Source organism: Panthera pardus, unplaced genomic scaffold (assembly GCF_024362965.1).
Source record: "Panthera pardus isolate Hobbes unplaced genomic scaffold, ASM2436296v1 HiC_scaffold_21, whole genome shotgun sequence".
Taxonomy (NCBI): Eukaryota; Metazoa; Chordata; class Mammalia; order Carnivora; family Felidae; genus Panthera; species Panthera pardus.
This window is the reverse complement of record NW_026526777.1, coordinates 41,515,354-41,541,717: the sequence shown is the minus strand read 5'-3', so window position 1 is coordinate 41,541,717 and position 26,364 is coordinate 41,515,354. Positions and strand designations below refer to the sequence as shown.

The 26,364-nt window shown below is 42.6% G+C and overlaps 1 long non-coding RNA gene across 2 annotated transcripts in view; it reads left to right on the top strand.

The window, feature by feature from the left end:
* Window positions 1–26,364, top strand: part of LOC109250594 (uncharacterized) — a 44,747-nt gene that overhangs the window by 16,418 nt on the left and 1,965 nt on the right. For both annotated transcript variants that reach the window (XR_002073097.1, XR_002073096.2), the window contains exon 2: window positions 23,759–23,812. This is a non-coding gene — a long non-coding RNA (uncharacterized LOC109250594). The remainder of the gene's footprint in view (window positions 1–23,758; window positions 23,813–26,364) is intronic.

The window sequence follows — 26,364 nt, the reverse complement described above, 5'->3', positions numbered from 1 at the left end:
TAGGTCTTCTCCCAGAGTCTGGAACATCAGCCCAAATCTTCCTTTTGTTTTGGTGAGTTTCCCTTTGGGAGCACTGTGTCTTTAGGTGAAATGGTTCATCCTCACCTCACCAAGTCCAAAAGTATTGTCTGAGGCCTGGCTTTGACAAACCATAGGAGCTTCCATTGCCTTGGAACCTCGATGATGCTTTAGTTAGCTTATGGCCCAGGCAGGAAGGCCCCCAGGTTGTAGCTGCTTTGGCTGGGCACCAAGAGTGTGAACTTAGCTCAGAGCAGGGGCTCCATTGTACCATTGATCCAAACTAGCAAGGACATCAATGAAGAGTAGATGAGCTCTGTTGGATCGTGCTACGCCAGCTTTTGAAAGCCCCGTTTGGCCCACTTGGGTTATTCACCAACCTCTGAATTGATGACAATGGTTAGAATGATGATATACTTGGATTGGTCAACTTGCTTGGGCATATCCCCAGTGAAGTCAGAAGAGGGATGGGGCACTGTGACTGACGGCGTTACCAGGACTTGCCAGGGAAGGGAAGCATAAGTCCCCAAAGAAACGAAGAAGTTTGTTATCAAGACAAAAGGGGAACTGCCATTTCTGGGCGAAGTCTTATTTTTTCAATATTCCCTCACCGCCTACACAAGATCAGTGTTTTTACACGATTCATACCTTTGGCAGGAAGTGGAAGATCGACAAAGAGGTGATCTATTTCCCCTTGCTCCAGGTAAAAGATTAACATGATTTTCCTATAACCCACTTGAAACATTACTCTATTAAACTGCTAGTGGGAATACAACCCAGCTTTTCTTTAAAAGTATTGTTGAGTCAGAAAAAATATAATGAACTAAAATAGAAAGGAAACCAAATTCCTTCATACTTCACAAAATCAGGCAATTAATGGGAAAGACATCTTTAGAAAATAAGGAAAAAGACATCGTTCCCTTACACACAAAGGCATCTTTTCCCAGGGGGCCAGGTACAGTCTCTACTTCATTAGTTCTCATCAAACCTCAGAGTGAGAAGAGACAAATATAGAAATATGGTATCCTCTCTCCCTCTCTCCATCTCCGTCTGTCTGTCTGTCTCTTCATTTCAGAAATTCAAGAACTGAGACTTGAAAAGTGATCAGGCTGAGGTGTCACATGGGGAGTGTCCTTGGTGGCTATAGATATATTCAGCATCCGACATTTTTTTCTGAACAGAGCCCGAGAGAGAAGGGGCATCGTTGATGCCTGAGACATGAATGGAAATGTAGGTCCTCTTGCACAGTCTCCTGTTGCCTTCGTTGGAGTGTTTTCTGAGAGGAGGCAAGGCCTCACACTCTCCAACTACTTCCATTTGCCCAGGAGATTTAGGTAGACAGTGCTCAGCGACATTGTAAAGCAGGCAACTGAAGTTTGTCTTCATTCTCCCAGTGCCCAGGGCCCCCTGCGCTCTGCTGGTTTTCACCAGCAAGAGAGAGAAGGATGTGATCTTGGTCCTTTCACATCAGGGTGAATGAGCCCTACTCATCACCAAAGAATGTTAACGCTGCAAACTTAACTCTAAATAGTACATGAAAGATCTTGCCCCTTTGAAACAAAATTGTAAGAAAAGAGAAACAGAGACAGCCTCCCAGAATTTTACCATGAGTGTTGCTGCAAGCATTTTTAAGAGATTCTTGACATTTGGGGGCATGCAGGTGGGAAAGAGGTCATTTCTATTTTTTCACTCCCTACAAGTGTTCTGTTTCTAGTCGGGAGAACGGCTAGGGATTACTTTAATCCAGCTCTGTTGGAAATAGGCTGGCTTATTCCAAGGAGAGGCTGGGGGCAAAATGGCCTGGATGCCACCACACAAGCGGAGGTGTTTACCTACAGTCACTCTCTCTGTTGGATCTCTCTCCTTTTTCCTCAGTTCTCAGCATGGCACTGGTCTCACCTTGCTACGCTTCTCTCTCCCAAACCTCCAGGGACCCAGAATCAAGTTCTCCCAAACCTCTGACCACCCCTGACCCTATTACTTTCCCCTCTGGTCCAGGTTTCAACCATCTCTCATTGAATCCCTTAGTATCAGTCGGTGGTCCTAGGCCGGACAACATTGCTGGTACTGTTGAAAACTTAGATCTAAAGACCAGTGGTCATCAACATTTTCTTTTTGCCAGTTCAGTCAAGTAGAGAAAAAAATTCAATAAGCCACCATATTTCCTTCACTTATATTCAATAATTACCAAGTTTTTGCCGTATGTACTTGATCTATCCCCCCTTTTGATGTCTTTACTGTTTTTATTTGCTGAAGCACTTAATTAATTAATTAAAAGTAATCTCTACACCCAAAGTGGGGGTCAAACTCACTACCCTAAGATCATAAGTCTTTTTTTTTTAATGTTTATTTATTTTTGATAGAGAGAGAGAGAGAGACAGAGCATGAGTGGGGGAGAGGCAGAGAGACAGCTCGAACTCACAGACCGTGAGATCATGACCTGAGCCGGAGTCGGTCACTCAGTCGACTGAGCCACCTAGGCGCCCCCTAAGATCACAAGTCTTATGTAGCACTGACCGAGCCAGCCAGGCACCCCTATTTGTTGAAGTACTTTACAGCAAATACCAGACATCATATTATTTCACCTCTGAATCTCTCAAAATATTGACTTAAAAAAAGAAAACATAACCACAATGCTATTATCACACCTACCAAAATTAACAACACTACTTTGGTATCATGCATACCCAGTCTGTAATTAAGTTTCCCTTATTGTCTCTAAAGAGTCTTTTTATAGTCAGTTGATTTGAATCAGGACCCAAACAAGGTCTCCATATTACATTTGCTTATCATGTAAGCGTTTGAAATTAATTTCCACGTCCCTGAGTGGTTTTGTTTGCGGCTTATTTTTAAAAAGCCACCTAAATAGCACACCTTGACCTATCTAATTATAACGCTTGGGGTTGTTTTTTGTTGTTGCTATTGTTTGGGTTTTTTGTTTTCACTGAGATGAGATCTGGCTGTGCATATGTGTGGTGGGGGCCGAAGGGGGGCGTTAAGATACTGGCATCTGAAGAGGCCAGTGGCACCGGATTCATCTGCAGACCAGAGACAAAAATAATAATTAGAGCTAGCACATATTCAACGCTTACTATGTGCCAGCCATTGTTCTAAGTGATTTAAATGTAATTATTTCATTTTTAAAAGATGACTGCCTTAGGAGAGTTTTAGGTGCTGGTGAAATAAGAAGAAAGCACTGTCTTGTTTGGTTGGGGGAAGGTTATCTAAAGAGTTCACAGAGCTTGTGAGGGTGTCACCTGAGGGAGCAGAGGTGGGTACAAAACACTTCGAAGACTAGCTGAATGTTCTTCTCCACCTCCAAATGTAAAATAACGTAAAGGGGATGTTTCTGCTGCCACAAACATTTTAGAGGGTCTCAGGAGGGAAGTAGAGTACTGGTGACCCTCTAATCCCTTGTCCTGGACTGGTCTATTTCTTTCTCTCTCCCATCCCGATCCTGTGCCTTAAGTCACAGCGCATGGTCACCAAATGTCACATCCCTGGCGGCAGCCTCAGTGACTCATCACCAGTAGTGGGGGTAGAAGACTGGCTGGAATGACTTAGCCTGGGGAGGCTTTCTCAATGCTCCTGTGAGTAAGTGGGACTATAATAATTTTGGTTTCTTATTCCTGAAATGGGACCATAGGCTGTATTGCAAAACTTGGAGGGCCCTCGTTATTAAATACTCATTGAAAAAATGAGGATACAGTGCGGCTCACAGGTAGGAGCACCATGAAAGATGGGCCTAAGCAGAGAGAAAACTCTGGGCTTGAGGTGGGTCAGGGTCAGGGAGTCACAAGAGACCTGACCACTGGGACACTGTGAAGATGAAGTCAAGGACAGGCCAAATTTGGTGCTGGGGAAAGATGTGGCTGGACACTAGAATCTAGTCCAGGAAGCCAAAGTAGAGATGAGGCAGTCCAAGTTCAGATCCCTGCTTAAATGAGAATCCCAGGGCCTATCTGAGAACTAAGCTGGCAGATGTTAAGTGAATGCCTAAAACCAGGGTGGCACCAATCAGCATAGGACAATTCCTCTGAGTGTAATTCTCTTTCATCTGGCCTCAGTTAAAACCAGAGGACCTGATACAACAGCAGGCCTGTATCACCTTGAAGGTACTGCTCTCTGAACCTAGTGTTTTCCCTGTAGGACTGCCTTGTGGGCAGGCAATCCTGGACCTTTCCGAGCCCACTCCCCCTTGCTGTATCTGTCCACATAGAGCTGAACGCTGCTTTGTGGCAGGTGGGTAAATAAAAGGGAAGAATTGCTTCTTTGGGGCAGTCCAGGTCATTTTTCATGAACTGGGAAATAGAACAAGGAGCCATTTAGGCAAAATATTTGGATGTAATGTCTACCCCTTATTGCAACCCTAGTTTCTCTATCCATGTGGACCTTTGAGAAAATACATGTTTAAGATCCATAAATGTCATTATCTTATTTTCTGCCTTAGGGACACAAATCTATATAGAGATCCACAACCAAAAATAAATAGGAATTTAAATCAAATGGGCTTGCACACCTAATGACCCCCTTCAGTGGTGAAAATGTTTAATGATAGTTTAGTTTATGGAAACCCCGGCGACCAGGTTCCAAACAGTCTCAGCTGGGAAACCCAACTCTTTTTCTTTTGGAAATTCTCAATGATATGTTTTCAAAGCAGCTGATAAAACAGTTAATTATAGTGAGGTGTTTGGCTCCTTTATAACATACACTTTCTCCTACTCTATGATTGGAGCTTCTTGTCATGTACCCTGAGCTAATGCTACCATATATTTTTTCCCTTTGGGGGGGGTGGAGAACCTCTCTAAATTGCCACATAGGTAGAACTTCAGATAAAAAGGCAAAATCTAGCATGAGATCATTCAATTGATTTTCACCAAAAGTCTGACAGCTAAGTACCCCCACTGCTTCCATTTCTCCAAAGCCAAGACCTTTCTGGGGGTGAAAGTCCCTTGACCTGAGCCTGGAGGGCTTTTAGCTAGTCAAGAAAAGAAACTGCTCTTTTGGATATGTGGATTATAAAGAAACAAGTAGTGAAAAGACTAAGAACTCTGGTATCACTCTTGATTTGAAGTGAGCAGAATCAGTTCTTAATGCTGCTGGTAGCCATTGGTTCCCCATGTAACTCAGAATGATGATGAGTTGATTCAACTCAATACAGGCTCATAGATCCAACTGCTCACTCCACATCTCCATTTGGAGGTGGGGTGGACATCTCAGACATGTCCCAAACTCAACTTCCTGTTGAGGCGCCACCCCCACCTCCCTGCCTCTCCTCACAAACCTGCTTCCACTGCACCTTTCCCATCTCAGTTGATGGCAACTCAACTTTCCGGTGGCTCAAGCCAGAAACATCCTCAATATCTTTCTTTCTCTCATTCCCTACAGCCACTCTGCCAGGAAATCCCTTGGCTCTACCTTCAAAATACATTCAGATTCCACTTCCTGTCTCCATCTTTACCACTACCAACTTAATCCAAGCCATGCTTTATTATCTGTTGCCTGCATTCCTGAAAAGAAGTCTTCCACTTTCACCCTTCTACAATCTATTATTTTTTAAATTATTCTTATTATATTTTTAGAGAGATAGAGAGCACAAGCTGGGGAAAAGGGCAGAGGGAGAGAGACAGAGGGAGAGAGAGAATCCCAAACAGGCTCCACACCTAGCCCAACGTATGGCTTGATGCCATGACCCTGTGATCACAACCTGAGTGGAGACCAAGAGTTGGATGCTCAACTGACTGAGGCACCCAGGCACCCCTCTACAATCTCTTCTTTTTTTTAAAGCTTATATATATATTTTTTTATTTTGAGGGAGAAAGAGGGCACAAGCTGAGGAGGGACAGAGAAAGAGGGAGAGAGAAAACCCCAAGCAGACTCTGTGGCTCCAGCACAGAGCCCAATGCAGGGCCGATCTGACCAATTCCCAAGTGGAAATCAAGAGTCCGACATTCAACCGACTGAGCCACCCAGGCACCCCTACAATCTATCATTAACAGCAGCCAGAAGGATGCTTTCAAAACACATGGTGTCACTGCTAGTCACAATCTTGAAATGTCTCCACACTTCACTCAGAGTGAAAACCAAAGTCCTTACAATGGCTAACAAGAGTTTACAGGATCTCTCCCGTTCTCACCCCCACCTCTCGGTGTCATTCTCTCTTTAGATCTCACCTACTATTTCTCTCCCTCTTACTTAGTTCGCTCTAGCCATGCTGGCCTTGCACAAGACTGACACAGGCTTGGCACAAGCCAACTAGACCTTTATTTTATAGCTCAGTGGCTCTTAAATTTTAGGGAACATCAGCGTCCCCTGAAGGGGGATTGCTGGGCTGAACCATAGTTTCTGATGGAGACTGAAAATGTGTGTTTCTAGCAAATTCCCAGACAATGTTAATGTTGCTGGTCTGGGTGGGGATCACAGTTTGAGAACCACTGCTATAACTGTTCACGGTTCCTTCTGCCTGAAGCTCTTTCCCTGTGTATCTCCTTGACTTATTCCTCCTCCTTCAGGCCTGTGCTCAAGTGTTACCTTCTCAATGAAACCTAGTCTGATCTCTCTACTTTCTGTTGCTACCTAGGACCTCACTCCTGTCGCTCTTGATCCCCCCACCCTGCTCCACTCTGGTTTCTCTGAAGTGCTCATCACTTAACATTCTGTATAATTTATTTATTTTATTTAATCTGTCTCACCTACTAGAATATAAGCTCCTCAAGGGAACTACCTTCTAATTTGTTCACTCCATATATCCAACACTTAGAATAGTGCCTAGTACATAATAGATGCTCAATAAATGTTTGCTGCATGAAAGATTCAATACTTAATGTTACTGTAAATTACAAGGATGAGAATCCTAATCTCTTCAAAGGCTTCCTATTTTCATGCTCGTTCCTTTATATGAAGTGTCTTCCCTTTTCTCAATCTCTTCACCTTAAATTTATTTATCTTTTAAGTCATATCATTCTCTTTTAACTACTTTCTACTGCAGTGACAACTCAGCTGTTTCTAACTATTCTCATTAGTTTCCTGGGTGTTATTTTGGTGCCCCTGGTTATAAGAGCACTGAGAACAGAGACTATGTTCTGAATCAATGGCCAAATGGTAGGATCTGAATACATGCATGTCGGGTGATTGAACATTACTGTAAAGAGTGTTTAATAAAGCAATAGCTAGGATATTCCCACTTATATAAATATCAACAATTTGCAAGTCTCACATTAAATTAGTCTAATCTTCGTAAGAATTTTTTTGGATTGAGTAGGAAAGATATTATACCCATTTTACATCGGGGGAAGTGAATTTAGGCTGAAATTCGGACAACAGTATCCACTTCATCAGGACTACATGTTGAAGTCATGGAATTTGCTACCACAAAGCTAGAACTCAAAATATGTTAGTTTCCTTCCCTAAGAGATCCTAGAAAAGCCATTTACATAAACCAATATTAACTGAATTCCTACCATGTGCCAAGAGCTTAATAAATCTTAAGCTTTATATTTCTAAATCTTTTTTTGTTTTTGTTTTTGTTTTTTGAGAGATAGAGCGAGAGAGAGAGAGAGCAAGTGGGGGAGGGGCAGAGAGAGAGGGAGACAGAATCGGCGCTGTTAGCCCAGGGGTTGATGTGGGGCTCAAACCCATGAACTTGACCTGAGCCGAAGTCAGATGCCCAACAGACTGAGCCATCCAGGCGCCCCTATATTTCTATATATTAAACTACAATCTGGTGATATATTGCTTATTCCCATTTACTGATGAAATAACAGACCCTGAAAGGTTAAGTAACTGGCACAAAGTTTCACAGCTAGAAAGTGATGGAGCTAGAATTTGAGCTCAGCTCCCAAATCATTTTTTTCCCTTGGGCAGAACATGGTGCCTCTCTGATGGCTTGAAACTCAGGTCTTTTGACTCAGAGTTCGGGGTTCTTGCGTGTATACCAACCACTAATTATTTTGCTGTTCTGTACTAATTGTTAATTAAATGATTAATTTTGAATAAATTTTATAACATTTTAAATAAAAATTAAAATAAACTTTAGAAAAACTATTTGGTTCAGCCACAGGGTGGTGAATCTTTTTTTTTTTTTAATGTGATATTTATCTGCTTATTTTTCTTTTTTTCCCTTTTTTAAAAATTTAAATCCAAGTTAGTTAACATATAGCGTAATGATTTCAGGAATAGAATTTAGCGATTCATCACTTACACATAACTCCCAGGCACCCCACAGCAAGTGCCTTCCTTAATGCCCCTCACCCATTTAGCCCATCCCCCCACCCAGCACCCCTCCAGCCACCCTCAATTTTTTCTCTGGATTTAAAAGTCTCTTATGGTTTGCCTCTCTCTCTCTTTTTTCCTTATCTTTCCTTCCCTTCCCCTATGTTCATCTGTTGAGTTTCTCAAATTCCACATATGAGTGAAATCATCGGATGTTTGTCTTTCTCTGACTGACTTATTTCACTTAGCATAACACACTCTGGTTCCATCCACGTTGTTGCAAATGGCAATATTTCATTCTTTTTGATCGCAGGGAGGTGAATCTTAATGACTAGTGCCTGATTTTTTTTTCCCTTTGGCTTTTACATACATAGAAAGTTAAAGCTGGAAAGGACCTTAGAAATCATGGGTCTTACTCTTTGGGTTTGTGAATATGAAAACTAAACCTTGCCCCAAATCAAAGCTAGGGACAGGCTGAGACCGGGGTGTGTTTTGTTCTGTGCAGACCTTTCTTTTGCAGAGAGCCTTTTTGAAGGCTTTTCGGACAAGCTGAATGGATATCTGGGTGCTGGTTTGCATGGAAAGCTGGTAGGCAATGCTGGTGTCGCCTTGTGGGAACAGAAGCACTCTTGAGAGGCTTGCCCTTTCCTCCATTAGTGGCAGCTGCTTCTTCAATATCCTGCCGTAATCATTGCATCACATGGCAAAAGTCATTTGCAGAAAGGTAGAAACAGTCAAGCATTCACTGGTGTAGCACCCTAAGGTCCCAGCTCAGAGGACCAGGAGGAGCAGGGAACAGGCTGAACACTGGCCAAGTGCCTGACCGGCTCCTGTCTGAACTAAGAGCCTGACGTTCTATTATGGGTGTGTGCAGTGTGAGATCACAGGCAGCAGCCTCTGGTTTCCAAAAGACATTTTCATATAAAAGGGAGATCCTAAGACCTTTGAAAATACCCACAGAAGGGTCTCTGTTGCCACTTGCTGAGAGTGGACAGGGGCCTGGAATCGACAACCACGGTGCTGAGATCGTTTCTGTTAAGCAGGTAACACTATGCTGACCATGTTTGAGGCTCATCTTTGTAGTGACATGGAAATGAAGGTAGAGGGAGGGCTCCCGGACCTGATCAGCCTCAAGTCTGAGATGGGAGTTTGCTCTTCTCCCCACTCCTTTGAAAACATCCTGGAAAGATGTCCAGCAAGTTCTTTGAAATGTTTTTTTGTTGATTCACACTTTAACATGACCACAGTCTTGGGGTAATTTTAAGAGCAATCTTCTTCTGCACGTCTGTATAACATTGACCTTGTCAGTAAGTGGGCTCTAAAAGCTGGTTCTTTACACTGGAATGTATCAGTATTTCAAAGTGGAGCCTTGAGGCCTGTCAGACACCCCCACTGCAGAGTAGAAGCTCAACATATTTGTTAAATAACTTCCTGGGAAACAATTTCCTCATCTGAACTGAAAGCTGATCAAAGGCATGAACTTGTTTTTTTATACCCTTTAAAAGTTGGTCTCTCTCCCTGATTTTAAATGTTTATTTATTTATTTTTGAGGGAGCACAAGCCAGGAAGGGGGAGAGAAGAAGCCGGCTCCTTGCTGATAGCAGCAAGCCCGATGTGGGACTTGAACTCATCAACCTTGAGATCATGACCTGAGCAGAAGTCTGACACTCAACCGACTGAGCCACCTAGGTGCCTCTAAAAGTTGGTCTCTTGTGTTCACTTAGGCAAAACTCTTTGTTCAGTGCTGAGCAAGCAACAGATACTGAGTATACACTTGATGGCTAAATGAACGGGTTACAGGAGCAGAGAAGCAACAATGATTTAGAGCCCTGTTTTCCGGGTTTCTCTATATTCCCTGGCTGTGTCCTCCCATCCTCCACCCCCCTCAGGACCTCACACCATCACACACAGTCAACGCCCACCCTCTGCCATCCACCCTGCCCCTGGCACCAGAGAGGGCCACCTGAGCACTTTTTCTATGTAGATTTTGCCCGAGGCTAGAGCCCTGCCAAACAATTACTTTCCAGGAACCATACGACTCTGTTCTGTTTCTGTAATGCAGCCAGAGTGGTGTGCCAAGGAACTGTGCAAGGGTGGGTCGTTCATGCTACTCTATCAGAAAAATCCACCATCAGGCTGTTCGCCCATTAATTAAATTGCCTAGTGTGGATGGAAGGGTGGGGAAGAGATCTGGGCAAGCTGTCTATTCCATGTTTAAGTGAATTTATATTCAACTTTGAAAAGGGATTGCAATTTTTTCTTCTTTGAGATTGAAATCATTTTACGAGTAAATACTGGAAGAGAAATGTGATTATGTGACTTTCTTTTTCTGTTGTATTATTCTTATGGCTGATTATTGCTTTGATGTCTTCATTAAAAGATGATCTTCCTTCAAAATAAGGCTGGATCTTATGTCAGAATGATTGCGGGAAAGAGGCCTGGCCGAAGAAGCAGAGAAACTCTGGCTTCAGAAACGTTCAAGGTTTAAACATGGACTCTATCTCCGCAAGCCAAAGTGTCTGTTCTAAAAGAAGGTGATCATAGTATCTGCCCTACCTATCTTAGGAGATTCTTTTGAGGGGTAGTCCTCCTAAATGCTCCTTGAAAAATTATATAATGTATTATTTTTCAATATGTTAAGGATGTGTTCCTTTGTTTCTTTTTAAGAAACTGCGGAGGCTAGTGATGACCATTATGTTATAAAAGGCCCCAGAAACAGGGTCAACCCTGTGTAAAGGTAGGAGGGAAAATGGAGATGGGAAGGGAAGGAGGCGTTAGAGTGCCCCCAAGTGGCGACTTGGGTGTGACGTTTGGGAGGCGGCAGGAGGGACCGACCCCGCTAGGGTGACCTGTAGTGAAAAAGGAAACCGTACAAGAAGTCAAACTCAATGTCTCATAGGAGCATTTAAATACCATAAAAAATAAAAAAAAAAGAAAGTATTTCATGCAAATTGTGCTCCAAGTCACCAGCCTCCCTTTTAGGGTCTGCTGCCACTTTACATTCAATTTGCTGCTCTGGTGAACACAATGAAGTGTTTAGATTCCATTAAGAAACCTCAAAAAAAAAAAAAAACAAAAAAACAAAAAACAACCTTGAGCCTTTAGACTTAGAGGAAAGCTCTTTAAAAGCTTCTCACAAGCTATTATTTGTGCATTCAGAAAACCATTAGGACTTCCTCCTTTGGAAATCTGTGTGATTTTTTAGCTTCTGATTTTAAACATCAATGTTTTCTTACCATGACCATTATCCTCAAGAACAAATTTCCCCGCCTCACCAGATAGTGCAATTTCTGAGATTCCTGGATGTGGGCTGGATTTATAACAGTAATAATGTGACATATCTGATGGGAGGAAGATTGGAATCAGAAGGAGTTGGGGGAGTAGAAAAGTGGGTGCATAAGTGTCCTGGACGCTTAGAAATGCCATGGGAGTCACAGGGGGCTCCGGCCAAGCCTCATGCCCGAGAAGGATACTTGCCAGTTGGCGGAGGAGATACTTGGGGACCAGACTGAATCACAGTGGGAAACATCTCCTCTTTCTTCCTGATACTCTCAAGAAATGGGGACTAGGGCAGACCCCCAAGAGGCATCCTGCCATGGCTGGGAGAGGATGCAAACTCTAGGGCAAGCTCTTAGGCTCAGCCTCCAGCTCTGTCACTAGCTGCTGAGCTTAGGCAGTCAGAGAGTGGTGTCTTCAGTAGCCCCGAGGGCAAAATCCCAAGTAATTCATATCAAATTCCACAATCTTCTATTTAACAAGACTAATATGCCCTCTACCCAGCAAATACCAAATAATAAATTGGATGGGCCTTTCCAGTTCTTGCAAAGGAGAAAGTAAGAATATATGTGTAGATATAAAGAATGTAGGCTTTAAAGCCAAATTGCCAGGGTTCAAATGCCATCCCTTCCACCTACTAGCTAGGTGTCCTCTTATTGTCTCATTAAGCCTCAGTTTCTTCATCTGTAAACTGGGAGTAATAATAATTTCTATCTCAGAAGGTAGTTGTGAGGATTAAATGCAATGGTACATATAGATTTCTTAATACACTGCCTGACACAGAGTAAGCACTCAGTAGTTAACTACAGTAGTATTTTTCATCCTTAATATTTGAGACATGATGTTATGATGCCTGGTCAAGTTGAGGAAGACTGGAATGTCAAAGACATCACCTACGTAAATGTTTAAATCAAAAGGGCTTTCACAGAGTGTTTGACCTTCACATTTCTGTTTTTAAAAAAGGAATTAGTTGCTTTTATTCCTAATTGCAAAAGTATACATGAACACAATGTACAATTTTGATATTTTAGAAAGGCATAGAAATAACCATTGTTAATTATTTGATATATAATAATACTTAAATATATAAATATATGTGTATATTTTAAACTGAATTTACACTACAGTTTTTAATCAGGTTTTTTTGCACTGTGCTGTGAACATGACTTAAAAACATTTTTTTTAATGTGTATTTATTTTTGAAAGAAAGCGACAGAGCATGAACAGGGGAGGGGCAGAGAGAGAGAAGGGACACAGAATCTGAAGCAGGCTCCAGGCTTTGAGCCATCAGTACAGAGCCTAACGCGGGGCTTGACCCCACGAACTGCGAGATTGTGACCTGAGCTGAAGTTGGACGCTTAACTAACTGAGCCACCCAGGTGCCTCTGGACATGACTTTTTAAAAAAACATCATGTTTTACTTCTGTAGACATTTTAGTGCTGAATATGCAATAATTTAATCGGTGTTATATTGTTGAACATTTTGATTGTTTCCAGTTTTTACCCATTAAAAATTATAATGCTTATTTCTTAAGGATAAAAACTCTAGTAGAGAAAGATGGGACTACTTCAAGGCTTTTGATTCTTGTTCCCAGATTTTCCACTAAAGAAGTGGTACCAGTTTACATTCCTCTCATGGGTAAAAGAATGCTCATTTCTCTGAATATTATAAAAATGTTTACCAATTTGATAGGTGAGAATTACTTATTTTGCATTTGGATTTCTAGTGAATTTGAATATTTTAAATATGTTTATGGCCACTTATTTCTTCTTTTTTTTTTTAATATATGAAATTTATTGTCAAATTGGTTTCTATACAACACCCAGTGCTCATCCCAAAAGGTGCCCTCCTCAATACCCATCACCCACCCCCCCCCTCCCTCCCACCCCCCATCAACCCTCAGTTTGTTCTCAGTTTTTAACAGTCTCTTATGCTTTGGCTCTCTCCCACTCTAACCTCTTTTTTTTTTTTTTTCCTTCCCCTCCCCCATGGGTTTCTGTTAAGTTTCTCAGGATCCACATAAGAGTGAAACCATATGGTATCTGTCTTTCTCTGTATGGCTTATTTCACTTAGCATCACACTCTCCAGTTCCATCCATGTTGCTACAAAAGGCCATATTTCATTCTTTCTCATTGCCACGTAGTATTCCATTGTGTATATAAACCACAATTTCTTTATCCATTCATCAGTTGATGGACATTTAGGCTCTTTCCATAATTTGGCTATTGTTGAGAGTGCTGCTATAAACATTGGGGTACAAGTGCCCCTAGGCATCAGTACTCCTGTATCCCTTGGATAAATTTCTAGCAGTGCTATTGCTGGGTCATAGGGTAGGTCTATTTTTAATTTTCTGAGGAACCTCCACACTGCTTTCCAGAGCGGCTGTACCAATTTGCATTCCCACCAACAGTGCAAGAGGGTTCCCGTTTCTGCACATCCTCTCCAGCATCTATAGTCTCCTGATCTGTTCATTTTGGCTACTCTGACTGGCGTGAGGTGATATCTGAGTGTGGTTTTGATTTGTATTTCCCTGATAAGGAGCGACGTTGAACATCTTTTCAGGTGCCTGTTGGCCATCCGGATGTCTTCTTTAGAGAAGTGTCTATTCATGTTTTCTGCCCATTTCTTCACTGGGTTATTTGTTTTTTGGGTGTGGAGTTTGGTGAGCTCTTTATAGATTTTGGATACTAGCCCTTTGCCCGATATGTCATTTGCAAACATCTTTTCCCATTCCGTTGGTTGCCTTTTAGTTTTGTTGGTTGTTTCCTTTGCTGTGCAGAAGCTTTTTATCTTCATAAGGTCCCAGTAATTCACTTTTGCTTTTAATTCCCTTGTATGGCCACTTATTTCTTAATGGAACATGCATCTGATGCTTTTAAAATTTTATTTTTTGTTATTTTTTTAATGTTTATTTATTCATTTTGAGAGAGAGAGAGAGAGAGAGAGAGAGAGAGAGAATGCACGTGAGCAGGAGAGGGGCAGAGAGATGGGAAGAGAGAGAATCCCAAGCAGGTTCTGCACTGTCAGAGAACCTTGAGATCATGACCTGAGCCGAGACCAAGAGTTGGGTGCTTAACTGACTGAGCCACCCAGGTGCCCCTTAACCCTTTTCTTTTTCTTTTTTTTTTTTTTTTGTTTTTCATTTTTTTTTGTAGTGAATATATTTGAATTACAATTATCATGCACTTTTTCTCCCAACTGGATTGTAAGTTCCTAGAGGACAGAAATATACCTATACTTCATTTGTTCCCCACAGTGTTGACAAGTATCTGTCAGATAAATACATCAGTGAACTGGGGGGGGGGGTGGCTCAGTTGGTTGAGCATCTGACTATTGATTTCTGCATGGGGCCTGCTTGGGATTCTCTTTCTCTCTGCCCCTCTCTCCAGCTCATGCTCTCTTTCTCTCTCTCTCTCTCTTAAAAAAAATATACCTTGGGGCACCTGGGTGGCTCAGTTGGTTGAGCATCCAACTTTGGCTCAGGTCATGATCTCACAGTTCATGGGTTTGAGCCCCGTGTCGGGCTCTGTGCTGACAGGTCAGAGCCTGGAGCCTGCTTTGGATTCTGTGTCTCCCTCTCTCCCTGCCCCTCCCTTGCTCTCACTCTCTCTCTCTTTCAAAAATAAATAAACATTAAAACTTTTTTTAATTAAAAAAATACATTAGTAAACTGATATTTTTATCTTATTTGACCATAAAAGCTTTATCCTCAGTGATATTTTCCTATGTTACTTCCATTGTGGTTTTGGTCAGCTGACCTGGCAAGCAGAGGAATTAATTTGTTTGTTTAAGAAACTAATTTTAAGGGCACCTGGGTGGCTCAGTACATTAAGCAACCGACTTCAGCTCAGGTCGTGACCTTACAGTTTATGGGTTCAAGCCCCACGTCTGGCTCTGTGCTGACAGCTCAGAGCCTGGAGCCTGCTTTGGATTCTGTGTCTCCCTCTCTCTTTATCCTTCCCCTGCTCACACTCTGTCTGTCTGTCTCTCTCTCTCCCTCTCTCAAAAATAAATTTAAAAAAAAAACATTAAAAAAAAGAAACTAATTTTAGAAGAGACACTCAGTTGTGCTCAGGTTGTATTTATAGGAAGCAACCTTTGAAACTTTCAATAAATATCATCTATTAACTCCCTCCTCCCCTGCAAGCTTTATTGGAGCTTGCTCATGAAATATAGGAATCCACTGACACACAGGCTTGTGTCATGGAAACTTGATCAAGGCAGAAGGGCCCAAAAGTGACCCTAACCACAGACAGGCCCATCAGGCGACCCACCTCAAAATATCCACAGTCCCTAACTAACCAATGGGTTACTTATAACCAGGCACAGTTATGGAAAAAGGGAAAATTCCATAAGTCACCATACCTCCTCATCTTCCCTCCTATAAAACAGCCCCCACCAACTGTGTCATCATTGCTAACGGCCTCTCCTCTGCTCTTGTGCCCGCTGCTCCCTTATGGTATATTCAATAAACATCTATCTCCTTTGTTGTGTCCTGGGTGAGTCTTTTCACTGCCTACACCACCAGCTTCCACCCAGTCGGTGCCCCCATCTGATCTGAGAGGCAACACATTAAGTAGTATTGAAAAGTGGCTGACAAATGATACACATTTAGTAAGGGTGGGGTCCCCGTTGCTAATGTATTTGGATCAGCTCCCCTAATAATTTTACCTCAAATGAAAAAGAGAAGTCAAGCTCTTTGGGGCACCTGGGTGGCTGAGTCTTGATTTGGGCTCAGGTCATGATCTCGTTGATTATGGGATTGAGCCCCACATCGGGTTCTGTACTGAGTGTGGAGTCTGCTTAAGATTCTCTCTCTTCTTTCTCCCTCAGCCTCACCTGTTTGTATGCCGAAGTGCTCGCTCTCTTTCTCAAAAAAAAAAAACAAAAAAAAACAACAGTCCAGCTCTAAGAATAAGATCCAAGTGGGGGACAGCAATCATGCTTCAGGCAGCAAAGCTGGTCATTGGGAGATTAGTGTATGACTTTGCCTTGAAGGGCTCTCTCTCTTTTTGAATGACAGATCATGGCCTTCTTGGAAAAGTGCTCTGCCACATTCTTTTTTTTTTTTTTTTAACGTTTATTTATTTTTGAGACAGAGAGAGACAGAGCATGAATGGGGGAGGGTCAGAGAGAGGGAGACACAGAATCCGAAACAGGCTCCAGGCTCTGAGCTGTCAGCACAGAGCCCCACGCGGGGCTCAAACTCATGGACCGCGAGATCATGACCTGAGCAGAAGTCAGACGCTTAACCGACTAAGCCACACAGGCGCCCCTGCCACATTCTTATTGATAAGCTTTCAAAAAAGAACAGAGCAGTGGGGAAGAAAGGAGGGGCCAGTGGGAGCCCAGACACCTTCACGGGCAGATGGGGACTTGCTCCCTTTGACTCGGGAGCAGTCTGGTTTATTGAATTTCAGTTCTGAAGATATCCTGTATGGTTGCCTGGTACTTCTGGTCTGCTCCCTCAATATTCTTTTCTCCTCCTTCTCTTACACGTTTCCCTCAACACCTCCCTCCGTCGGATCTGCTGGAACGCCCCCTTTCCTTACTTTACTTGAAAAAAAAAAAATGTATTACATTGTCAAATAAATCAGTGTTCAACTGGTGTACTTGAGAATAGCTGAAAAAGCCTTTTGTCTCTGGACGGAAGATGCTTAGAAAAATCTCACCCCATTATCTTCCAGGTAATTTGTCTTTTAAACACCTTTCTTCCATAGAGAAAATTGCAAATGGCAGTGAAAAGAGAGATGGTTCATTTAGAAGACACAGTGATAGTGTAACAGTATTTTCTTAGGGTATTAATTAATGAACCTGTAATCGCTAAACTTAAATCACATAAAATGGAAGGTATGAAGCTTTTTTTGAAAAGAAGCTTTGCACCTATCTCATTCCCCCAAATAGCCATCTCTAATGATTCCCTCAAGTACTGTAGGAAAGACCTGCCATTTACAAAATGCTTTTGCTTATGTTTTCTTATTTGGTCATTATGCATTAAACACAATGGGCATTCCCCCTCATTTTCTAAATGCAGATGCCCAGACAAGGTTAGGTGACCTACTCAAGGTCACCCAGCTCCCTGCTGCTCAGTGGCTCCCTGCTAGTTCTCTGCATGCTCCCATCTCCGTGCTGCATTCTGTTGTTTAAAACAAAATGGAAAACAACGTATTACTCCTGGCACTATCTTGGGGCTAGGTTATACTTGGCCTAGCTTTGCACCTAGGCACCCTTTGAAATGTGATTCTGAGCTGCGAAAAGGGCTATTTTAATACCCCCGGAGTGAGGCTTAGTTGAATTTTTCCTAGTATGTGCCTGTGACTAAGAGAACACAATGTCTCAAGTGGTTGTTCCTTCAGCACTTTGGTAACATTTGTTTTGCTAAAATCATGAAGTGACAATTACTCTCCTTTCTAAACACACTGGAAATGTATAGTCACCATTTCAGAAAGGGCGGTGGGTCACAAATTATTTTTAAAAGATGATACATAAAGAAGAACTTCCCATAAGTTTTGGGTTAGAGGCAGCTAATATTCCTCAATAGAAAACACTGTGAAAAACAACAACATTTTCAGTAGAAAATACCAGAAAAGCAAAAAATCTTCCCACTGAACATCTTGGAGGTGGAACTACCTCACCACCTTTAACACATACCCAGAAATTCCCAAATGCAGGATCCCAAATGCAGGATCCCAAATGCAGGAGGGCACTGCACCTTAAAACACACCCCACCCCCACAGCAACTGCCTATGTACCGTCACAAAGCCATTTGTGTAGGTAATGTTACCAGGATTAGTTTCCTCAGAGACATTTCCTGGCTCCAAATAGCTTTAAAGGATTTTAAAACAGCATAAAAGTTGGTGATCAATTATGACAAAGCAAACTGGCTGCTGACACTGTGCTTAGTAATTGAGGTAAGGTTTGACCAGGTTATTTTCAGGATTTCCAAAGAACAGACTTCTGTACAACAGCATTAAATAAATGGAGTTTCCAGCAAGCAAGGGTGAGAATTTTGTCGAGGTTCAAGTTCATACCGGGCTCAGGAATTCTCACCTCCTCAGCGTCACTGGGCACTGACATCACAGGCATATTTTCTATACTGAGAATTTGGGTCTCGCTTTATTTTTGCAGTTTTTAAGAAAAGAAAAAGAAATAATAACCTGTTAGGTGCCCACTATTATGTAGCAGCTGTAAAGAAAGCCAAGGGGATGACTCATTGTCCCTTGAACACATCATGCACATTCCAGCCCCCGCATCTCTGCTCATGTGCTTCTCACGATGCCCTTGCCCCTCCTGGCCTGCTGAGGAAGGCTACGTGCCTGCAAGCATCATCTCTGGCTCAACTTGTCTTTCTTTCCCAGGTAGAGCAGTGCTGTCTGCCTCCTCTGAGCTTTTGTAGTCCTCACTGTTTGCAGGACACATATACAGCGTATCCTCTCTGGTATGGATAATTCTCTTTTTATTCCCTACCTCTGGAAATGGGCTGTAAATTCCATCAGTGAAGTGTACCTTTCTTCCTTTCCTTTCTTTTGTTTAAGAAAAATTGCCCTGATAGTGTGCCTCATACCAAACAAGTACTCAAAGTAATCTCTTGATTGGTTCACGAATCCAAATCTCTCAGTGCTTGGAGGAGTATAGATTTAGTTTGGGTGGCAGAGTTCTTGGTTTTCACCATTGCCTGATTTAAGGTCTCTGTTGGACTGTGGATTCGTGTTACAGTGTTTCAGAGCAAGGTCAGGGAGGGGAACCTCAGTGTTTTCATCACAACTCCATTTGAATGTGTGCTCCCTTATCTGTGGCTATTATCCCAACCAGTGGCAAGGACGTAATTAAAGAGTCACGAAGATTCAGGCAGGCTGAGTGTCCTGGCTTAATGGAGGGCCAAGCTCAGCTCCAAGAAGGCTAAGGAAATAAGAGGAAGAAGATACAGTTTCAGGTTAGGAAGAGTCCTCTCCTAGGGCCACCAAGAAAACACCTGGGAGATTCCGTGTAAGAGTTAAAGATCCTGTTGTTGCCTTTTCTATGGGGCTGGGTTCACCTCCTTCAAGAAGGAAGTGGGGAAAATGGATCCAAGTTCCTGGTATTAAATGAGGCTTTTCTGTAGAAGAGCTGACAAAGCAGAGAAATTGGGAGGAGGGGAGTAGAGACAGCAGAAAGTTATCTAGAAGAGCAGTGAGGGGGGACAATGGAGTGGAAAGGAGATCAGAGTGGATGTGAAATTATCTCAGGAGAGGGAGTGTTGTTGTTGGGAGAGAGCTGTTGGGGAAAGGATTCAATTGCATGGACAAAAATGTCAGGGAAATTTTTACCTGACTCCACAGAAAGCTTTGCTGAGTTAAGGGGCGAGTAATAGATTTGAATTCTGACGACCTAAGGCTATGTGCACAATCCGGCTGTGCAAGGAGGCAGCAAATGCCTCAGTGTAGAGCATGGACTTAGAGTACGTGGAACTGTGTTCAAATCTCAGCTATGTGTCCCTGGCCAGGTTACCGTTTCTGAGCCTCCGTTTCCTCATCTGTAAAATAAATGTGTCTCCTGCAGTGTTGTTGGGAGTATTAAATGAGATCATGTAAACGGTGGGTGAAGTCCCTGGCATTTAGTAAATGGTAGTGCCATCTGTATATGGGATGGAACAGAAGGATGGCATATTTCATGATCTCTTTTTTAAGCAAACCCTGGCTTTGGGGCACCCTGAGAGTGCCAAGGAGGGACCCAGAGAGAAATTCCTTGTGGAGGGAATGGCCAATGCAATTCTAGGAATAATGATGGCTAATGTTGCATTTGAAATTATTTCCTGCCCCAGGCTCTAATAGCTCTGTCTGCCCTCATCCGCCACAGCCTCTTCAGAAAACTTTGTTATGTGCAACTGCTTTGTGTTAGTGGTGTTTAGCAACAGAAAGGAGACAGGTCATTTGGCTACCTCCAGTGGGAAGGTAGAAAGCAAGCAGCAAGGACCGAGCAGGAAGCTGGAGTTCACAGCCAGGGGTGGTGGATTCATTAAGGAGCGTAGTAATTCCACAGTGAGTATCAAAGGAAAGAGCAGCCTCAGAAGGGAAGCAGGCTTGGTAACGTCCAGGTTACACTAATACATGCGTAACTGTCCCTGGAAGAAATCGGGAAACACCTCTAGTTATTGGACTAACCAACCCAGAGCCAAGAGCTGATATGAATGAAGTCTTTCCTGGGCCCTCTGCTATCACTTACTGATTAAGTTAGGTCAAGCTGACTCACCTGGAGTGGCTCTAGCACATTCTAGTTAATCTGGACCCGCTAAATTTGCACAGCCAGCATCTCTGAGTGTCGGTTGTAACTCCAGGCACTCCTTCTTCTCCTCTGTGCCACAGGAAGGTTTCCCCAGGTCGCCAGCCTCAGGGACAGACAGGATGCAAATGAGGAATAGCACAAAAATGGTTTGGCTCCAAATGGGGAAGGCCTTCTAGGATGGCTCACAACTGCTGTCATGTTGTGCTCACCACGGCAGTGACTCTCCCATAATTCTCGGGACCCCTCAGATAATTGCCCCAGCCACCAGAGGCCATAGCCCTTACCCACTGGCTAGCCTCCACGGCAGTCCCCTTACACACAGAAGCTTCCTTTGCTGCAGGCAGGCTATTCTTAAGCGCTAACTCCTTCCCACGGTACTGTTGAGCCTCCTCACATTGCCCATGACATCCTCTTGACGGTAAGCAGCCCTGTCAAGGGCAATAGCTGAACTGCCGCCATTCATCATCTTCTATCTCTTTAAATAACACCTGTTCACCCACACAAGTGGCTTCACTGCCATTTGCAAGCATCTGCCGTAAGTTTCCAGAATTTCTCCAGACCACCCATCCCTCACTTGCTCACTTTGCTACTCGTTTGTTATTCCTAGCTTTCCTATCAGTGACCACACCCTTCCTACCAGCTTCCTCCTCCCCAGTCTGGTTCTGTCCCCAAGCTTTTGTCCTTCACTTTGGAACCGATTGTGCTGGCTTCCAACCCCTTCACTCCTCTGGACAGAATCCAGGTTTTCATCTGCCTCAGATACCGACAGCCTCACTAAAACCTTTAACACTCCAAGCAGGGAAAAAATATATAAACCATAATGTTAAAGTTATAAACCAGGAAATAAATATAAATGCCAACACATTAGATGATGACTATTAAAAAGACTTTTCTGAGGGGCACCTGGGTGGCTCAGTCGGTTAAGCATCCGACTTCTGCTCAGGTCATGATCTCACGGTCCGTGAGTTCGAGCCCCGCGTCGGGCTCTGTGCTGACAGCTCAGAGCCTGGAGCCTGTTTTGGATTCTGTGTCTCCCTCTCTCTCTGACCCTCCCCCGTTCATGCTCTGTCTCTCTCTGTCTCAAAAATAAATAAACGTTAAAAAAAAAAATTACAAAAAAAAAAAAAGATTGTTCTGAACTGTCAAATGTTTCTCCTGCCCAAATGTTCTGAAGGCCCAATTTGCTGGCACTCAGAGTCTGCCTGATGGTGAAGCACACGTGCTCCCCCCCACTCCCACCCCACACCTGGTGGCTCGCCCCCCAGCTTGCTTCTAGCTCCTTCCCTCCATAAAATGGCCTCTTCTCGTTTCTCCCCATCCGTCCCGGTGTGTGTATCTGTTTTGTCTCTTTAACGCATTCTCAATGAATTGATTGCTACTTATTGCTTTTTCAACAAAGATGACTAAAACGTCAAGTGATAAGCACTGCACTAGAGATATGTGTTGATTCTACCCGACAGTCACTCCCTCCTGTAGCCAGGTCCAGGAGGTGACCGCAGGGACCAGGAGAAAAATTTAAGCAACAGGCTGTAACAATTGTTCTGACCCTGAGCAAATTTACGTGGGTCACCAGAACATCCATCATTTCTCACTGCAAGTGTTTTTTAATGCCAGTAGCGATGGTCATGCATAATTTATTATCTAATTGACTTGACCGAAAAGGCCATGAGAGAAATAACAAGCATACCCAGAAGGACCCCCCTCCCTCCCTCCTGTCCTGCCTGTGTTCTTTTGCCTTATTTCTTTTTTATTTTTTGTATCCAAAGTGCATTTAAAATGGGTTTGCTTTTTATCTGTAACTCAAAATCTTTATCTCATGACCTCATTTTTTTGGCACAACCCTCCCTAAGCTCCTTCTCAGACCTTCTCTGAACCGAGCCATATGTGGCTCTGCCTTTATTTCAACTGCAAGCAGTTTCTCAGAATAGTATCATTAGCGAGGAGGACCCCTCTCTGCCAGGGAACCCGGGATGGTGTCTGCTCGCCTCGGCAATGCAGCCCTTCCGGAACTTTAACTTTGCCTTTTAAAATATTTTGTGTACAAGCTCTCTGTACTCTTGGCCTACCCCCTTGTTTTCCTTCCAGGTCTCAGTGACCGATCTGCTTTCCCCTTAATTTACTCATTTACTTCATTTTATGTCTTCTAACCTGGATACTTTCAGAGCAGTGTCTCCAGACTTTTCTCCTTGCTCATCACTGTTTACTCCATGATAGACATAGGTGCTACAGGAGGTGAGGGGAGCCAGCCCATCTAATATTTCGGAGATGATTTAGAGATTTTACTCAAGAAGAGATATTAAGGAGGGTCTCAAGATGGACAGTGTGGGTGAAGAGCAGGTGGAAGAAACAAAGCCTCTGTGAATGAGGATTATATTCATTTTCTTGTGGCTGCTGTAGCAAAGTACCACAAACTGGGTGGCTTAAAACAATAAAAATTTATTGCCTCAGTTCTGGATGATACAAGTCCAAAATCAAGTTAGTAGGGTCATGCTTCCTCTGAAACCTGCAGAGGGGAATTCTTCCTCACCTCTTTCAGCTTCTGCTGGTTTCCAGGCATTCCTTGGCTTGTAGCCCCATCACTCAAGTTTTCTGCCTTCCTTACTTGTCACACAATATGCTATTTGTGTGTCTTTGTGTCCACATGACCATCCTTCAAGGACACCAGTCATACTGGAGTAGGGGCCAGCCCTACTCCAGTATGAACTCATCTTAGCCAGTGATATCTGCCACCACCCCAAGTTCAAATAAGGTCACATTCTGAGGCTTTGGGTGTTCGGATCTCAATGTATCTTTTGGGGGAGGGGCACAATTCAATGAGGAGCATGACCATTTGGAGAAAAGTCAGTGGTTCAGTTTGGCTGAGAAGTTGACTATGATTAGGGAGTAATGGGAGATGAAAACAATCTAGCAACTAAAATAATTAGAGAGTAAAACTGTGGACTTATTAGCTTAGTTTAATACTGAGAAATTCTCTCCATCTCTCATTCCAGTCCAGCACCTTACAATTTTTGCAACTGGTCAAAAGAAAGAGAGCTACCATGCAGGTAAGCCAATAATGTCTTCTCTATCTCTCTGTCGTTCCTTTGTTTATTAATCCAATAGTATTTATTGAGCCCCATGTGTGAGGAACCATCCCAGATGATGGTTCGGTGGCAAACAAGACAAACCTAACTTCTGCTCTTCTGGAAACACAACTCAAAGTGTGATCTTACTCATCTCCACCTATGACCTTTTTCATCAACATGTAAAAATGTTTGAAAGGAATTCCAAGGTAGAAAAATTAAAAATGGGCAGGTGGCAAAATGCAAAACAAAACAGGAAATCATTTTAAAAGTAGAAAATAAGTAAATACACCCCAGGTAGGTGGCAAGCATGTGCAAAGCTCTTTCTATGTCAAGGCCAATGGCCTTAACGTATTATAAGGTATCAGATAACTAATTCCTCCAAACTGCTGAGGCATGCTTGTCATTCCCATATTGAAAACTGGAAATCTTCAACTGCCCCTCCTGGAAGGTGACAATGTAACACACTGCCCAATACTCAGCCACCTGCTGAAGTTTAAAAGGCACAGTGGGAAATACATAGCTATTTCTTCCATACATTAGGAATAATTGGACCATGCCTGGACAAGCACAATGAGTTGGACGCAAGCCTTCAATTCTAATCTGGCAGCACACTTGTTGATAAATTGCAAAACGTCTCCTGGTTTCCATGGAAAAAAAGGAAGGTACTGTGGACATGCATCTCAGTGCAATTATGTTCACTATAGTTAATATTTTCCATAAACTATAGATGGTCTCTGGATTGGGCAATATTTGCAGAAATTATATTATAATACTATCAAATACTACATAGAATGAACTTTCAAAGGAATAATGCATGAGGCAACAGCACATCTCTTATCATTCAGCAAGTGACCTTATCTGGCAGGGTTTTTTTTTTTTTCATTTAATAGTATGTTTTCACAAAAGGTAGGGAAGAAGAAAAGAAAAAAAAAAACAAACAACCAGTAAGATAGTGAATGTCATTTGAGATATTCACAAATAGTCTGGCATTCATCTCTTTCTAAGAACATAGTAGGACTGTATTTCTCTGCCCCCTTTCAAGTTAGGTATGACCATGTAACTTACTTTGGCTGATGAAATGGGTACAGAAGTGATGTCATTCCTTACTGAAACCTTTCAGAACCAGTGCACAGTTTGTTACATTCTCCTATTTTGCTGCTTTAGAGGTTATGGAAGTAAGTGTCAAGGTGAGTCCTCTCAGGATGGCTCTCTTGATGACACTGATGAGCAGAGAAACAGAGTGTGGGTGAAATCACAGATTTATAGGATTAAGACATTGAAGCTTAGGGTTTTTTTATTACTGCCGCATAACCTATCCTGTTGTGATTGAAATCAGCAGCAAATTCTTCGTGTCCATTTCTACTAACCAACTAGTCAACACCTTTAGTGTTAATGGGGAGAGTTCTCAGATGGGTGGATGGTGCCCCCTAAAGGGAATTCTTTTGGATGTGCACCTGTCAGGGTGGATCTGTCAGGGAGACCAAGGTTGGGCTCCAGATAGATTGTAAGGCTTTAGTAGGAAGATACTAGAATACGTTTATTTTAATTACTCAGTTGTAATAAATGCTTTGGATAACTATGAAATATTTCATATGATATGATTTCAATGTGATTTGATTCTAGTCAATACTCAGCAGTGAAGTTCCAAGAATATTATGATGAACAAAGGGACAAAGGAAAAAGATGGGAAACCATAGTCAACAGAATATCATGTTAATAGATGGACGTAGCCATTGACTTAATGTCAAATTCATCCATCTCTCTCTTTTCTATTCTTAACTCCCTTAGTTAAGTCAATCTAACCACCCATTTTCAATCCAGAATTCTACTCTTACACTTCTACAATGACTATCATAGCTACCTAAGATTACTTTTGGGACAAAGCAGGGTACAAATGGAGGAATAGACAATTCCTTTATCCTAGGGAACTGTGAGGTTTGCTTTACCATGGCTTTATCACTTCACCCCTAACTCCTTTTTCCCTCCCTGCCTCCTAATCAATTCCCTTTACGCCAAACCACTCTCTTACAAGTGTGCTCTGATGGCTTTTCTCACATGGTTTCACTCATCTGCAAAGCCCTTCTTGCTCTTTTTTTCCTATTCAAATCTGACCATCCCTCAAGGCTCAGCTGCCATCTCCATGAAGTTCTGGAACTTCCTGATGTCTTTATTAGCATTCCTCTTTTCTAAATTCCTGTAGCAGTAACAGTCTGCAGTACATCATTTCGTTCTTAATTATATAATGGTTCACCCCTGTTTTGGGTGCCCTTGTTCTGTCCCCCAGTCACTTTTTGGGGTTGTGTGCAACTCAAGACTTCTCTCTCTCATCCTTTCTTTCTCTGTCTTATGTCTTTTCATAAAAAACACCCTGCACCATGCACAGAAACACAAAAATGAAATAGGCCTTACTATTAAAAACAAAAGAGCATGACAACTTAATGTAACCAAAATAATTCAAATAGTACCTTCACTTATGATTGACAACATGCCCTTCTGAAAAGTTAGGTCTATGTAAGATGACTATTACACGG